This window comes from Triticum dicoccoides, chromosome 3B (assembly GCF_002162155.2).
Source record: "Triticum dicoccoides isolate Atlit2015 ecotype Zavitan chromosome 3B, WEW_v2.0, whole genome shotgun sequence".
Lineage (NCBI taxonomy): Eukaryota > Viridiplantae > Streptophyta > Magnoliopsida > Poales > Poaceae > Triticum > Triticum dicoccoides.
The window spans coordinates 128,195,188-128,212,856 of record NC_041385.1 but is presented as its reverse complement, the minus strand read 5'-3'; positions in this window follow the sequence as shown (position 1 = coordinate 128,212,856).

The window sequence follows — 17,669 nt, the reverse complement described above, 5'->3', positions numbered from 1 at the left end:
GGGGGAGGGTGCGGGGGGTGCCTGTTGGCGGCGGTGGAGCGGGGGAGGGTGCGGGGGGCCGGGTGCTCGTCGACGGCGGTGGAGCGGGGGAGGGTTGCAGTGGGTCGGCGGCGGCGGTGGAGCTAGCGGGGAAGGGTGCGGGTGGGATCGAGATCGAGATGGAGGGGGAATCAAGATCGAGATGGATGGGGATCGAGATCAAGTGTCCTCATGAATTCAAAAAGTGTCCATGAAATTTAAAAATATTCATGATATCAAAAAGTGCCCATGAAATACAATCGAGAAATGAAGACTACGATTTAAATACAATCGATCTTAGCTAGCTATCTGTTCACAATCTTCTTGCCCTTCTTTTTCGCAAATGGAGTTCTTCTGTGGAACGGACGTCCTTTAGGTAGGGTGTTCCTGCTTCTTCTTGTGGTGTGTGCTGCTACTTCATCGTCGTCGTCATGTTCGATCTTCGGGTCGTCGTACTTGTCGAAGTCTTGCTCATTGGCTACTCCATCCATTCCGATGATCTTCCTTTTGCCTCTCCTCACGACAACACGACTGGGCTTTGACGGGTCGGTAATGAAGAAGCATTGGTCCACTTGGGAAGCCAGTACCCATGGCTCATTTTTCGCGGTGACGTTTGCGCCTGCGGTCTTGGATTTGGCTTCAGGTATAACCATGGTGGTGAAATGCCGGTATTCTTTTAGGACGCTGTTGGCCCATCTGACACGGAACATCGGGACCTTCTCTCCAGCGTAGCTCAGCTCCCAGATCTCCTCGATCCTTCCGTAGTATCTGTCCTTGTCGTTGCCGGTGTAGGATTCCATTGTTACCCCAGAGTTCTGATAACCATCGCTCTTCATGTCCTTGTTCTCGGTGTAGAATGTGTAGCCGTTGATATCGTACGCCTCATAGGTCATCAAGTTGTGCTCGGCGCCCTGTGATAAGGCGAATATGAGTTGTTCTTCCGCGGAAGAATTCTCATGTAAAGGGTATGACAGAAGCTTCTGCTTGAACCAACGCGTGAAACATGAGTTGTGCTCTTTGATTATATCTCCGTCTGTCCTCTGTTGGCCTTGGTCATTGTATGTCTTCTCAATAAAGGTTTTGTGCTCTACCACCCAAGGATCGACCACGTCTATGTGTTGTAGCACGACTAGGTTTGCTCTTTCAAAGTTGGCGAGTCGACCCTCGAAGTCGACATGCATTTCGTGGCGACCCTCATGGTGACCCCATCCAGCGAGCCTGCCGAGGTGCCTGTTGACAGGCAGACCAACGGGGTTCTTGATTCCTAGATAATTCATGCAGTAGGAGATGCACTCTTCGGTCAGAAAGCCCCTGGCTATACTTCCCTCTGGACGTGACATGTTGCGAACGTATCCTTTGATGACACCATTCATCCTTTTGAACGGCATCATGCTGTGCAGGAACATCGGCCCGAGTTGGATGATATCCTCTACGATATGGACCAGCAGATGCACCATAACATCGAAGAATGCAGGCGGGAAGTACATCTCAAGCTCGCATAGTATCACCACGATCTCTTCCTGTAGCCTTCTGAGTTGCCTCACACCAATCGACTTCCGAGAGATGACGTCGAAAAGTTGCATAGGCCAAATAGCATTTCACGGACGTGCGCGTCCATGATCCCACGGGTTGCAACTGGAAGTATCTGCGTCATCAGCACGTGACAGTCGTGAGACTTCATCTCGCTGAACTTCTGCTTCGCTGGGTCTAGGTATCTGCTTATCTTCCCCGCGTAACCGTAAGGAAGTTTTACTCCTAGGAGGCAGGTGAAAAACTGCTTGATCTCCTCCTGACTTAGAGTGAAGCACGCGGGAGGGTAGTCATTTCCGGTCTTCTTGGCCTTTTTGCCTTTGTGACGACTTTCTGTGTCCTGCTTCGCCTCATCATCATCATCATCATCATCATCATCATCATCATCATCATCATCATCATCATTAGCGTGAACCTCCTGCCTGACGCCCATTGATTTCAAGTCTGCCCTTGCTTTCGGCCCATCTTTGGTCCTCTCTGGCATGTTGAGCAGGGTACCAAGCAGACTCTCGCACACGTTCTTCGTGATATGCATGACATCAAGGTTGTGAGGCACACAGTGGATCTTCCAGTACGGCAAGTCCCAGAAAACAGACCTCGTTTTCCATACCTTCAGCAGCGGCTCTGGCGTCTTTTGCTTCTTTCCCGACTCTAGCGCCTTTTGCTTCTTTCCCGGCAGTGGGCAGTCTTTCCAATTTTTCAACAGCTCGTCTATTTCCTCGCCGCCTCGTACACGGGCGTTTTCGGGGTTCGGTTTCACCATCGAACAGATCCTTGCGTTTCCTCCATGGGTCATCGTCATGAAGCCACCTTCGATGTCCCATGAACATGGTTTTCGAAGACCCGGGATCTCTATCTAGATGGCGATACGTTCTGTCATCCATGCACCTTACGCATCCAGAAAATCCGTGGACTACCTGCCCCGCGAGATATCCGTAACCGAGATAGTCGTGCACCATCGTGAGCAGTGCGGCTCTCATAGGGAAATATTCTTTCTCTGTGGCGTCCCACGTATTGACTGGCGTTTTCCGCAGCGTGTCTAGCTCCTCCTTCAGCAGCCCCATATACATATTGATGTCGTTCCCTGGTTGTTTCGGCCCTTCAATTAGCATACTCATGTGAATGTACTTCCTCTTCATGCACAACCAGGGGGAAGGTTGTACATCCACACAAACACATGCCAGGTGCTATGTGTGCTTCTCTGGCTGCCAAATGGATTAACTCCATCGGTGCTCGTGCCCAGCATGATGTTCCTTGGATCCTTCCCAAATTCTAGGTATTCGAAGTTCAACGCTTGCCACTGGCTCGCATCCTTAGGGTGACTCAGCATCTTGTCTTTTTTATTTATCTCCGGATCATTTCCGTCATCTTCCCGCTTCTTCTCCTCCCTATTCGCGTGCCAACGCAGGAGCTTTTCTACCTGAGGGTCCGCAAAATACCGCTGCAGACGAGGAGTGATCGGAAATTACCACACCGATTTTCGAGGATCTTTCTTCCTCTTCTTGTATCGAGTGACGCCGCACACCAGACATATGGTAGACTCCGCATGCTCGTCCCGATAAATGATGCAATTGTTCATGCACACATGGTATTTCACGTGCGGTAAATCCAGAGGACACACGATTTTCTTCGCCTCCTCGAAACTGGTCGGGCACTTGTTCCCCTTGGGAAGACGTTCGTGCCAGAATGACATGTTCTCGTCGAAGCATGCGTCGGTCATTTTGTGTTTTACCTTCATCTCCAGAGCCATGAGCGTTACTTTCAGGCGGGTATCCTCTGGCCTGCATCCTTCATACAATGGAGTAACCGCGTCTATCTCTAGTTGATCCACCTTGGCTTTCTCTCGGGCGGCAGCTCTTGTGTTATCCGTCTGCTTGAGAAGCAGCTCTTGAATATGAGGGTCCTGCACCCAGCCTCCATCGGCGTCTACTCCGGCATCTTCATATTCATGATCATGCCCTTCATCTTGATCTTCCTCATCATCATGTATGACATCTTCTACATGATGACTGTGTACAGCATCACCGCCGTGATCATGTCCTGGAGATTCTTCGTCTTCTCGCCCGCCCTCACCGCAGTGGTACTTGTCTTGTTGCCCTTCCTCATTTCTCGCCCGGCCCCCATGGACGACTTCATAGTCATCTTCATCACCTTGCCACCGATAGCCATCCATGAAACCACGCAAGAGCAGGTGGTCCCGCACCTGCCCGGAATCCGGGTCCGCAATAAGGCTCTTCAGCTTGCATCTTCGACACAGACATCTTATCTCCGTCTCGTTCTTTTGAAGCATCTTGGCCTTCGCGGAGCTCAAAAACCTATTCCCGATGCCTTCGGTCATCGGGCGGACCATGGTCGCCTGCGGGGTAGAGCAAAACGATATTTTAGAACCAATAAAAAATTTGGCATGACCTTCCCTAAAAATAGGACCAAAAAGAATGCATAGTGCCAAAATTCTCGCCAAAACGGAAATGAATCAACATTCCGGCAAAATATTGGCAACTATCGCATTTCAAATACCGGTACCTGCAAACACAAACGTATATGCAACACCACAAACACAAGCAACACCACAAACATACATAGATCTAGCTAGGCCACAAAAAGTGCATGTGCACGTTGTTGGAGCGAGCTAGGGAGAAAAAAAGTAGATCTACATCATGAAGATAGCTTTCCCCTTACTTACCTATCAAAAAAAAGGTAATTTCACCACTTAATTTTGATGAATCCATGGTGGAAATGAGGCGAGGAGGAGGAGGCAGCCGAGACAAGCTTGGAGGAGGAGGTGGAGAGAATGAAGTGGGGAAAGTGAGTGGGTAGGTGGGCTGTCCAAAATATCTTGTTGGTCCCAGGTTACTAATGGCGCACCACCAGCAAAATGTGCCATTAGTAACCCTGGTTACTAATGGCGCACGTGCAGGTGGTGCGCCATTAGTAGTTTTTGCAGAAAAGTAATAATAATAATATATATACTAATGGCGCACTGTGGAAAAGTGCGCCATTAGTAGTTTTGCAAAAAAGTAAAAAAAAATATACTAATGGCGCACTGTCTGCACGGTGCGCCATTACTAGTTAGAACTAGTAATGGCGCACTTTGACATCATGCGCCATTAGTATGTATGGAAAAATGGAAAAAAAAATTCAATAGTAGTGGCGCACCGTGTGTCTGGTGCGCCATTAGTGTCTTCCACACTAATGGCGCACCTCCAACCGGTGCGCCATTAGTATATAGTAGTGGCGCACTACTTAATTACCTGGTGCACCATTAGTATCAATCCTATCTATAGCCCTTTTCTAGTAGTGCCACCTTGGTTATTCTGGTTGCCCTGATTATTCTGAAATCCCGAGTTTGAACCGCCACCGCCGTAACCTGGCCCGTGGAACCCTGGACCGGAACCACCAGATGGACCCTGATCATACCGGAAGAGATCAGAGTTTTTGAATTCCCTCATAATGAAACAATCCTTTGAGAGGTGTGTGGCTGGAACCTCCTTTGTCCCGTGCTTTGGGCAGGGTTGGTTTAACAGGCGCTCCAGTTTCATGCCTCCATCGCGCTGGGGCGGTTTACCCTTACGATGTTGCGCATTGCCTTGTATATTGGTGTTAGCCACAAAATCTGAATTGTCCGCTTTACGCTTACCATTGTTCCTGTGGCTCGCCTGGTTATGCTGTCCCTTTGTACCGGCATTCTTCTTTCCCTTCTCCTGCTTCTCTTCGTCAGAATCGGGATCCTTGGTGTTATCAGAATCAACATACTTAACCAGAGCTGCCATGAGTGTTCCCATATCATTGCAGTGGCGCTTGAGCCATCCCAGCTTCATCTTCAGCGACTTAAACCGGCAATTACCCTCTAAGGTCACGATTGTCGTATCAGCATTGATGCGGCCCGATGAATGCAAGATTTCCGAAACTCGTCGCACCCAGTGAGTTGTTGATTTGTTCTCTCCTTGGACACAAGCAGCCAGATCCACAATAGACATGGGTTGTTTGCACATATCCTTGAAGTTCGCTATAAACCGGGCTTTCAACTTGTCCCATGAACTGATCGAGTTAACGGGCAGGCTCTTCAACCAGGTGCGAGTCGTTCCGTCTAACATCATGGTGAAGTACTTTGCACACGCCGCTTCATCCACATCTAGCATCTCCATTTCCATCTCATAACTCTCAACCCACGCCTCAGGGGGGTGATCGGCAGTATAATTAGGCACTTTACGTGGACCCTTGAAATCCTTGGGCAGCCGCACATTACGCAGAGCTGGGGTGAGGCACGGTACCCCCCAAGAGCTAAAGGCCAATCCACGTTCAACTGATGCCGCTGGCTGAACCGGAGCGGGTTGATTTGCATACTGTGCTGCCAATTGTGCGGCTAACTCTGCCTCTCATCGTGCTCTGCTGTTGTTCACCACATCCTGAGCATTCATATCGCCACGCGCCGGATTAGGCCCTCGAGGGGCATCACGGTGTCGCGCACTGCTTGACACAGCCGGTTCGTCCATGTGCCTGCTATAACTTTTGCTCGGACGGGGGGTTGAATGTATTCTGTCTCGGCTATAGGAATAAGCCTGCTGCTGCACAACAGCGGTTTGAAGAAGGTCCCTGGCCCATCGCATCTCAACCGCCGCCAGCGAATCACCCTCCATCGGAATAGCTGCTAAACGAGACGCCGCGACAATCATGTTATCCAAAGGGCTAGAGAAATGACCCGGCAGTGTAGATACATATTGCGGCGGGTTATCCGTTTGTCGAGGCGGGTCCGTTATCTGTGGCTGATCCGGTGCTGCCCTAGGTGCCTCGGTTCGGTTTACTGCTGCCGGATTACTTGGCCCAGCTCCCGGCGTATTGAAGATATTCAGTCCTTCGTAAACCGGCGACAGACGAGATTGGTACTTCCTTCACAACACTTTGTTTGACGTGTTCTGATCCAACATAATCCGGTAATTCTACGCTTGGATCTGCTGTGACTGAGCATCTAAGGCGGCCCGCTCTTCAGTCATCCTAGCTTCCTCAGCTGCCAAGTCCTCCTTGGCATGTGTTATCTGGTCCTTCAGCTTGGTAACCTCCGCATTATGCCGATCCCAGGTCTCCAAGGTGACTGCCGTGGTTAATAAGGTCGTCCAAGCATCCAACAAACCGAAAAGAACTTGAGCTGGTCGGTGTGCAGGGCCTCCTGCCGCGGCTGCTGACCCGGACATCATTGCTGCTATAGATGAAGATTGCAATGTGGGCTGTGTTCTGGCCATGAATATTGCAACCCGGTTCGGCGGTTCAAAGGGGTCCGGAATACTGTTACCATCGGAACATCCCCCAATCCGGCTGTCTTGCAATTGGTATAGCAACTCGGTTTCACCAGAGGATGATTCGCCATCTGAGTAGATGGCCGTCTCTCACCATCGGACACCGGTTCAGATCCCGCAGCGTGGACTAATCCTATGAATGCACGCTTCATGGTGGGCTGAACCCGGGCAGGGCTCGCACACTGAGCCGTCTCGATGAGGTCGGTGGAGATGTCCGGCTCAGGGCCCGGTTCGCCGATCTTGCCGATGAAAACGTGAATTCCACCAAAGGGGACCCGGTACCCGTACAAAATTGAGCCGGCCTTGGGGCCCCATCCTGCATCGTCGATGTAGAGCTTGCCACGATGACTCTTGGTCATCCGGCTAACCGCGTACCCTTTGAGTCCTTCAAAGTTGCCCTTTAAGAACTCGAAACCATCATGCGATAGCCCCACGGTGGGCGCCAACTGTTGTGGAATTAACACGTCAGATGTCCTAATAGAAGGACTTAGTCATGGAGCCATCACAACGAGATTAGCAAAAAGGGGGTTGAACCGGACAAAGGACATGGGGAGTTTATACTGGTTCGGCCCCTCGCGGTGAAGGTAAAAGCCTACGATCCAGTTGTTGTGGTATAGATTGATCTCGATGAGCAGGGAGCGAATCCACTTTACCTATCTCTTGAGCTATTGTTTCTTGTCCTAGAACCACCACTGGGTCGTCCTTTTATATACACAGGTTAATGCCCGGCCGGTTTACAGAATCCTGAGGCCGGCTCATACAAGTGTCCGGCTCGGTCTCTTCCTTTCCCTAACTTACAATACAAGTTATACATCTATGGCGGTTTACTACTATGGGCCCTAATCCGCCATCGGGCTCTGGGCCTCTAAGCTTTAACGGTAGAACACCATGCTCCTTGTATTCATGGGCTTCAGTATAGATGAGCGTAAACCGGCCCCTCTTGACGGTTTATACTCAGTAGTTATATCCCCAATAGGGGTCTCTTCAAACACATCTTCACAATTTGCTCCCAGACCGTGAAGGAGGCAAATTCGAGTGACGAGAGGACACACGTGATCCAGATGTGTGGGGGCCTAGGGATCTAGATGAGGAAGAGGAGCACTTTCCATACCATGACACTTCCCGAGTTGTTCAGGGGCTGGCAGTCGACCTAGTTCTACTGCCAGGATGTTGTGACCCCCGTTCAGTCGACTGGTCTTCCCCCTTTCACCCTAGATCGTGCCCAACAGCCTTCTTCACTGACCGTGACTGCAGTTGAGAAAGTAGAGACGGACATGTTGGTCAAGAGAGTAGTCCAGTTGGTCCTTCAGGGTGTAACTGCCACGGACTTGTTGGAGGTGTTTCTCAGTCGATGCATCCAGCCGCTCCAAGCTCGTGACCACCCGATGTGGATGTACTCGGGTGCCAACGACACCGCTCGGGTTCACCCAGAGGAGGTTATTGATGAGACGGTGGCCGTGTGGCTGAAGGGCATTACTGGGAACAAGGACAACCCCAGGGGAGCCAAGAGAGTCGATCCGTTCGACACTGACAACCAGCCGGACAAGGTCTGATCCTTGCTACCGAGTGTACTTCAATATGTCTTGTAATTGTTTCTGAATCCGACTAATGTTTGATTGATTTCTTGCCTTGTAGGTTTATACTGAGATGTACCTAATGCCCAATGGTGAACAAGCCCTGGAGCAAGTCCAGGAGGGAGAGGACAACGTAGAAGAGAGCGGCGAGTGGCAATCTCCAGAAGATGACGATGAGGAAGAGAGTGACGAGTCGGACGACGAAGAGGTAGTCGACTCACCACCTCGCACAGAGCATTGATCCAAGCAACTCCAAGATCCGGTGGGCCGGCGTGGCAAGACCGTGGCTCCGAGTACGCACACACAAAAGCACACTCAGACTCTGACTCCAGAGCCGACAAAGAAGGTCGCCAAGCAACCCAAGGTCGCCCCTTCGAAATCTTGGAAGACCTTGCCCAAGATCAAGATGGACGTTCATGTTGCCTCTGGGTGAGTGTTCTAGCTTTCTGCATTTTATTCTACCAACTCATACTTCTGCTTTGACCGAATGGTTATAAAATTTTCAGTGCTGCAACTTCTGCGACCTCCATGGATGTTGACAAGGCCCCGGGTGATGAGGAGGCTAATGACGCGGCCACTTCCAAAGCTGGTATGCTCTTGCCATTTTGAATTTGTTCCGCCGACAGGGTTGTCGGTCGACTGAACTCTTGCAATTGCTTTTTGTTGCAGCTCCGCGGGACGTCATTGAGCTTCCGGATGATTGCTGACCCACAAGTATAGGGGATCTATCATAGTCCTTTCGAAAAGTAAGAGTGTCGAAGCCAACGAGGAGCAGAAGGAAATGACAAGCGGTTTTCAGTAAGGTTTTCTCTGCAAGCACTGAAATTGTAGGTAACAGATAGTTTTGTGATAAGATAAATTGTAATAAGTAATAAGCAATGAAAGTAAATAAAGTGCAGCAAGGTGGCCAAATCCTTTTTGTAGCAAAGGACAAGCCTGGACAATTTCTTATAATGAGAAAAGAGCTCCCGAGGACACATGGGAATTATCGTCAAGCTACTTTTCATCACGCTCATATGATTCGCGTTCGGTACTTTGATAATTTGATATGTGGGTGGACCAGTGCTTGGGTACTGCCCTTACTTGGACAAGCATCCCACTTATGATTAACCCCTATTGCAAGCATCCGCAACTACAAAAGAAGTATTAAGGTAAACCTAACCACATCATTAAACATATGGATCCAAACCAGCCCCTTACGAAGCAATGCATAAACTAGGGTTTAAGCTTCTGTCACTCTAGCAACCCATCATCTACTTATTACTTCCCAATGCCTTCCTCTAGGCCCAAATAATGGTGAGGTTTCATGTAGTCGACGTTCACATAACACCACTAGAGGAAAGACAACATACATCTCATCAAAATATCGAACGAATACCAAATTCACATGACTACTAATAGCAAGACTTCACCCATGTCCTCAGGAACAAACGTAACTACTCACAAAGCATATTCATGTTCATAATCAAAGGAGTAATAATATGCATTAAGGATCTTAACATATGATCTTCCACCAAGTAAACCAAATAGCATCAACTACAAGGAGTAATCAACACTACTAGCAACCCACAGGTACCAATTTGTGGTTTTGATACAAGATTGGATACAAGAGATGAACTAGGGTTTTGAGAGGAGATGGTGCTGGTGAAGATGTTGATGGAGATTGACCCCCTCCCAATGAGAGGATCACTGGTGATGACGATGGTGATGATTTCCCCCTCCCGGAGGGAAGTTTCCCCGGTAGAACAGCTTTGCCGGAGCTCTAGATTGGTTCCGCCAAGGTTCCGCCTCGTGGCGGCGGAGTTTCGTCCCCTAAGCTTGCCTCTGATTTTTTCCAGGGTAAAAGCCTTCATATAGCAGAAGATGGACACCGGAGGGCCACCAGGGGGCCCAGGAGACAGGGGCGCACCCAGTAGGTGTGGGCGCAACCCGCACCCTCCTGGCCAGGGTGTGGGCCCCCTCTGGTGTTTCTTTCGCTCAATAATTCTTATTAATTCCAGAAATAACTTTTGTGGAGTTTCAGGATTTTTGGAGCAGTGCATAATAGGTTTCCAATGTTTGCTCCTTTTCCAGCTAGAATTCCAGCTGCCGGCATTCCCCCTCTTCATGGTAAACATTGTAAAATAAGAGAGAATAGCCATAAGTATTGAGATATAATGTGTAATAACATCCCATAATGCAATAAATATTGATATAAAAGCATGATGCAAAATGGACGTATCAACTCCCCCAAGCTTAGAACTTGCTTGTCCTCAAGCGGAAGCCGAAATCGAAAAATATGTCCACATGTTTAGAGATAGAGGTGTCGATAAAAATAAAATACGGACATGAGGGCATCATGATCATTCTTGTAACAGCAACATATATAGATTTTGTCATATGACTTCTTATGCTCAAGTAACAACCAATTCACAATGTCAAGTATGGTTCAGAAACTTCATTGGGAACTAGCAAACTATAATCTCAGTCATTGAAGCAATTGCAATTTATCATAACATCAGAAAGAGTCAAGAATAGAGCTTTTTAGCAAGTCCACATACTCAACTATCATATAGTCTTCTACAATTGCTAACACTCACGCCATACTTGTGGTTATGGAGTTTCAGCCAGACACTGAGAAAGATAGGGGCTTATTGTGTTGCCCCCCAACGTATCCACCTTTAGGTGATGTCAACAATAATAGCTCATGCTAACTTACATCCAATTGGATATATATATATCAGGATCTTTCAAACACGAGGAGCTTGCCAAAGGATAAAATGAAAAAGGGAAAGGTGGAGATCACCTTGACTCAAGCATAAAGTAAAAAACATAAAGTAAAAGATAGGCCCTTCGCAGAGGGAAGCAGAGGTTTTCATGTGCTTTTAGGGTTGGATGCATAAAATCTTAATGCAAAAGAACGTCACTTTATATTGCCACTTGTATGTGGACCTTTATTATGCAGTCCATCGCTTTTATTGCTTCCACAACAAGATCATATAAAGCTTATTTTCTCTGCACTAATAAGTCATACATATTTAAAGAGAAATTTTTAATGCCTGCAACATGACAACTTACTTGAAGGATCTTACTCGATCCATAGGTAGGTATGGTGGACTCTCAGGGCAAAAACTAGGTTTAAGGATAATTGGAAGCACAAGTAGTATCTCTACTTGGTGCAAGGAATTTGGCTAGCGTGAGGGGGAAAGGCAAGCTCAACATGTTTGGAAGGTCAATGACAATATACTTTAACTGAGATGTGAGAAAACATAAACCATTACGTTGTCTTCCTTGTCCAACATCAACTCTTTTAGCATGCCATACTTAATGAGTGCTTCACAATCACAAAAGATGTCCAAGATAATATATTTGTATGTGAAACCTCTCTTTCCTTATTACTTCCTATTAATTGCAATGATGACCAAAACTATGTTTGTCAACTCTCAACAACTTTTATGCCTCATACTTTCAGTGTGTGAAGTCATTACTATCCGTAAGATCAATATGAACTCTTTTATTCTTTTTATTCTTTCTACTTTCTCAAGATCATGGCAATATAGCAAAGCCCTTGACTCAACACTAATCTTTATTATAGATAGCTCACGGACTCGATTACATAAAGAGATCACAAGGCAAAACTCAAAACTAATTGATACTAAGACTTCAATCTACTAGATCAAGATACTACTAAAAGGATCGAACTAAATAAAACGGTAAAGATAGGAGTGTGATGGTGATACGATACCGGGGCACCTCCCCCAAGCTTGGCAGTTGCCAAGGGGAGTGCCCATACCCATGTGATTATGTCCTCGGAGGTGATGAAGTAGGAGTTGTTGATGATGTAGGCTTCTTCCTCAATTTATGCTTGAGTATAGTATTTTGCTCTTTTAGATCCTCGATCTCCTGCTCAAGACTTAATACTCTTTTGCACAATTCCTGTTTATTTTCCTGCAAGAGACGAAAAGGGATAAACTCGATCGTTGGCTTCTTTGCTCTATCAGGGAGGCTTGACTTTTTAAACTCCACATGCATGTCCCCAGGTTGAGGCAATGGGGCTTCATCTTCGTCTGAACTCGTCTTCTCCTTTCCCTTAGGCTCATAGTCTTGCTCTTCTTCAGTGGTCCAACCACCATGCTCCAAGTCCCCGTAGACCTTAGGGTCTGCAAGATAATCAGCCACATAGTTCTCCCCTTCCGAATCCTGAGACAACATATTGCTCTAAATCTGTAACAGAAACAGCTCGAAACAAAAACAGAAGATAATTGCGTCATACGGTGGTCAAAGCCTTCAGGAGATTATATAATTAAATTTTACCGACCAAAATACGTAACGTGCAGAAAACAGAGTCCGGGAGGCACACGAGGTGGCCACAAGACAGGGGCGCGCGCCCAGGAAGGGTGGGCGCGCCCTCCACCCTCATGGAGGCCTCGTGTCCTTTCCAGACTACTTTTTTCTTTCTAAAATTCTTAAATATTCCAAAACGGATAAAAATTGCCATTAGAATTGTTTTGGAGTCGGTTTACTTACCGTACCACATACCTATTCCTTTTCGGAGTCTGGATCGTTCTGGAAAGTGTCCCTTATGTATTCCTCCGGGGTTACGGTTTCAATAATAATAGTTTCAACATTAATAGGATTACATGAGATATAATGTTTAATTCTTTGACCGTTCACCACCCTCGGACTTGTGCCTTCGAAGTTGTTGATTTTTATGGCACCGGAACAATAGACCTCCTCGAGAACGTAAGGACCTTCCCATTTAGAGAGAAGTTTTCTTGCAAAAAATCTTAAATGAGAGTTGAATAATAATACATAATCACCTACATTAAACTCACGCTTTTGTATCCTTTTGTCATGCCAGCGTTTGACTTCTTCTTTGAATAGCTTGGCATTCTCATAGGCTTGGGTTCTCCATTCATCAAGTGAGCTAATATCAAATAACCTCTTCTCACTGGCAAGGTTGAAGTCATAGTTGAGCTCTTTAATACCCCAATATGCTTTATGTTCAAGTTCAAGAGGTAAGTGACAAGCTTTTCCATAAACCATCTTATACGGAGACATACCCATAGGATTTTTGTATGCAGTTCTATAGGCCCATAATGCATCATCAAGTTTCTTGGACCAATTCTTTCTAGATCTATTCACAGTCTTTTCCAAATTAATTTGAGCTCTCTATTGCTCAACTCTACTTGATCACTAGACTGCGGGTGATAATGAGATGTGATTCTATGATTAACATCATACTTAGCAAGCATCTTACGGAAAGCACCATGAATAAAATGTGAACCACCATCAGTCATAAGATATCTAGGGACTCCAAACCTCGGAAAAATAACTTCTTTAAGCATTTTAATAGAAGTGTTATGATCAGCACTACTAGTTGGAATAGCTTCTACCCACTTAGTAACGTAATCAACAACAACTAAAATATGTGTGTAACCATTAGAGGCAGGAAAGGGTCCCATATAATCAAAGCCTCAAACATCAAATGGTTCAATAACAAGAGAATAATTCATAGGCATTTCTTGATGTCTACTAATATTACCAATTCTTTGACATTCATCACAAGATAAGACAACCTTACGAGCATCTTTGAAGAGAGTAGGCCAATAAAAACCGGATTGCAATACCTTATGTGCAGTTCTGTCTCCCGCGTGGTGTCCTCCATAGGATTCAGAGTGAGACTTGCGTAGGACCTGTTCATGTTCATGCTCAGGTACACAACGTCTAATAACACCATCTACTCCTTTATAAAGGTGTGGGTCATCCCAGAAGTAATGTCTTAAATCATAAAAGAACTTTTTCTTTTGCTGCTATGTGAAACTAGGTGGTATAAATTTAGCAACAATGTAATTAGCATAATCAGCATACTAAGGAGCAGTACGAGAAGCATTAATGACCGCTAATTGTTCATCAGGAAAGCTATTATCAATAGGCAGTGGGTCATCAAGAACATTCTCTAACCTAGACAAGTTGTCTGCAACGGGGTTCTCAGCTCCCTTTCTATCAATAATATGCAAATCAATTTCTTGGAGCAAGAGAACCCATCTAATGAGTCTAGGCTTAGCATCTTTCTTTTCCATAAGATATTTAATAGCAGCATGATCAGTGTGAATAGTAACTTTGGAATCAACAATATAAGGTCTAAATTTATCACATGCAAACACAACTGCTAAGAATTCTTTTTCAGTAGTAGCATAATTTCTCTGGGCAGTATCAAGAGTCTTACTAGCATACTGGATAACATTCAATTTCTTATCGACTCTCTGCCCTAGAACAACACCTATATCATAATCACTAGCATCACACATAATTTCAAAGGGTAAATTCCAATCAGGTGGCTGAACAATAGGTGCAGTGATCAAAGCTTTCTTAAGTATTTCACATGCTTCTACACAATCATCATCAAAGACAAAAGGAATATCTTTTTGCAATAAATTAGTCAAAGGCCTAGAGATTTTAGAAAAGTCCTTAATGAACCTCCTATAAAAACCGGCATGACCAAGGAAAGTTCTTATACCTTTTATGTCCTTGGGACACAACATCTTTTCAATAGCATCAACTTTAGCTTTATCAACTTCAATACCGCTCTCAGAAATCTTATGCCCCAAGACAATGCCTTCATTAACCATAAAGTGGCACTTTTCCCAATTCAAGATGAGACTAGTGTCTTCGCATCTCTGCAAAACTCGATCAAGGTTACTCAAGCAATCATCAATAGAGGATCCATAAACGGAGAAGCCATCCATGAATACCTCACAAATCTTTTCACAGAAGTCAGAGAATATAGCCTTCATGCATCTTTGAAAGGTAGCAACTGCATTACATAACCCAAAAGGCATACGTCTATAAGCAAAAGTACCGAAAGGGCAGGTAAAAGTAGTTTTTGATTGATCCTTTGCTGACACTGGTATTTGAGAGAAACTAGAATAACCATCTAGAAAGCAGACATGTGTGTGTTTGGATAGTCTTTCTAGCATTTGATCAATAAAAGGTAAAGGGTAATGATCTTTCTTAGTAGCTTTATTTAATTTACAAAAATCAATTACCATCCTATAACCTGTAATAATTCTTTGTGGATCAATTCATCTTTATCATTAGGAACAACGGTAATACCTCCCTTTTTAGGAACACAATGGACAGGGCTTACCCAATCACTATCAGCAACAGGATAAAGTATACCTGCCCCAAGGAGCTTTAGTATCTCCTTTCTTACCACTTCTTTCATCTTAGGATTTAATCGTCATTGAGGATCTCGAACTGGTTTGGCATCGTTCTCCAAATTAATTTTGTGTTGGCATAACGTGGGACTAATGCCCTTAAGATCGTCCAGAGTATATCCAATAGTAGCATGGTGCTTCTTCAGAGTTTCCAATAATCTTTCTTCTTCTTGCTATGAAAGGTTAGCACTAATAATAATAGGATATATTTTCTTTTCATCAAGATAAGCATACTTAAGATTATCAGGTAATGGTTTGAGTTCAAACATGGGATCACCCTTGGGTGGAGGGGGATCCCTTATAATTTCAACGGGTAGGTTGTGTTTCAGCATAGGTTCCTGTTGAAGGAATACTTCATCTATTTCCCTTCTTTCCTTCATAAACATATCATTTTCATGGTCTAGCAAATATTGTTCTAACGGATCAGTAGGAGGCACGACAATAGAAGCAAGACCAATAATCTCATCCTTACTAGGTGATTCTCTATCAGGAGGTTGTCTATGAAACTTAGCAAAATTAAACTCATGAGACATACCCTCTAAGCCAATTGTAACAATATCCTTTTCACAATCAATCTTAGCATTAACGGTATTCAAGAAGGGTGTACCAAAAATAATGGGACAAAAGTCATCTTGTGGGGAACTAAGAACAAGAAAATCAGCAGGATATTTAACCTTCCCACACAAGACTTCAACATCTCTAACAATCCCAATTGGTGAAATGGTATCTCTATTGGCAAGCTTGATAGTAACATCAATACCTTCCAATTCAATGGGTGCAATATCATGCATAATTTTTTTATATAAGTCATAGGGTATCGCACTAGCACTAGCACCCATATCACATAAGCCATGATAACAATGATCTCCTATTTTAACAGAAATAACAGGCATGCCTACAACAGGTCTATGTATCTTAGCATCTGGTCTAGCAATATTAGCAGCTTGTTCACAGAAGTAAATAACATGCCCATCTAAATTATCATCCAAGAGATCTTTAACCATAGTAATACTAGGTTCAACTTTGATTGGCTCAGGAGGTGTATAAGTCCTAGTATTACTCTTACGAACAACAGTCGAAGTTTTAGCATGATCCTTTATCATAACAGGAAAAGGAGGTTTCTCAACATAAGTAGTAGGAACAATAGGATCACTATAAGTGACAATCGTTTCTTCAACTATAATAGGTGCAACTACTTTTACTTAAATGGGAGGCTTATATTTAAACCACTTCTCCTTAGGGAGATCAACGTGAGTAGCAAAAGATTCACAGAAAGAAGCTACTATCTCAGAGTCAAGTCCATACTTAGCACTAAATCCACGAAAAGCATCAGTATCCATAAAAGATTTAACACAATCAAACTTAGGTGTCATACCTGACTCCTTACCATCGTCGGAACCCCAATCTTCAGAGTTGCGTTTAATTCTTTCCAATAAGTACCATTTGAATTCAATAGTCTTCAGCATATAAGAACAGCACAGGAAGTATCAAGCATCTTGCGATCATTGAGAGAAAGCCGAGCATAATTTTTTTGAATAATCATTTCTCTAGAGAGCTCATGATTGGGGCATGAATATAACATTGACTTAAGCCTCCCCCAAGCTTGAGCGATGCTTTCTCCTTTGCGAGGCCAGAAATTATATATGTAATTACGATCATGATGAACAAGATGCATATGATAGAACTTCTGGTGAAATTCCAACTTCAATCGTTTATAATTCCAAGATCTCGTATCATCACATAGCCTATACCATGTCAATGCATCTCCCTTCAAAGATAAAGGGAAGACCTTCCTTTTGACAACATCATCGGGAATACCTGCAAGCTTAAATAATCCACAAACTTCATCCACAAAGATAAGGTGTAAATCGGGATGCAATGTTCCATCTCCTGCAAAGGGATTAGCTAGCAGTTTCTCTATCATACCCGAAGGAATCTCAAAGTAAATATTTTTAGTAGGTTCAGTAGGTTGAGGAGCAACTCTTTGCTCTTCTGGTCGGAGTGAAGATACCCCGAACAAGCCCCTCAAAGGATTAGTTTCCATAGTGACAAGTAAC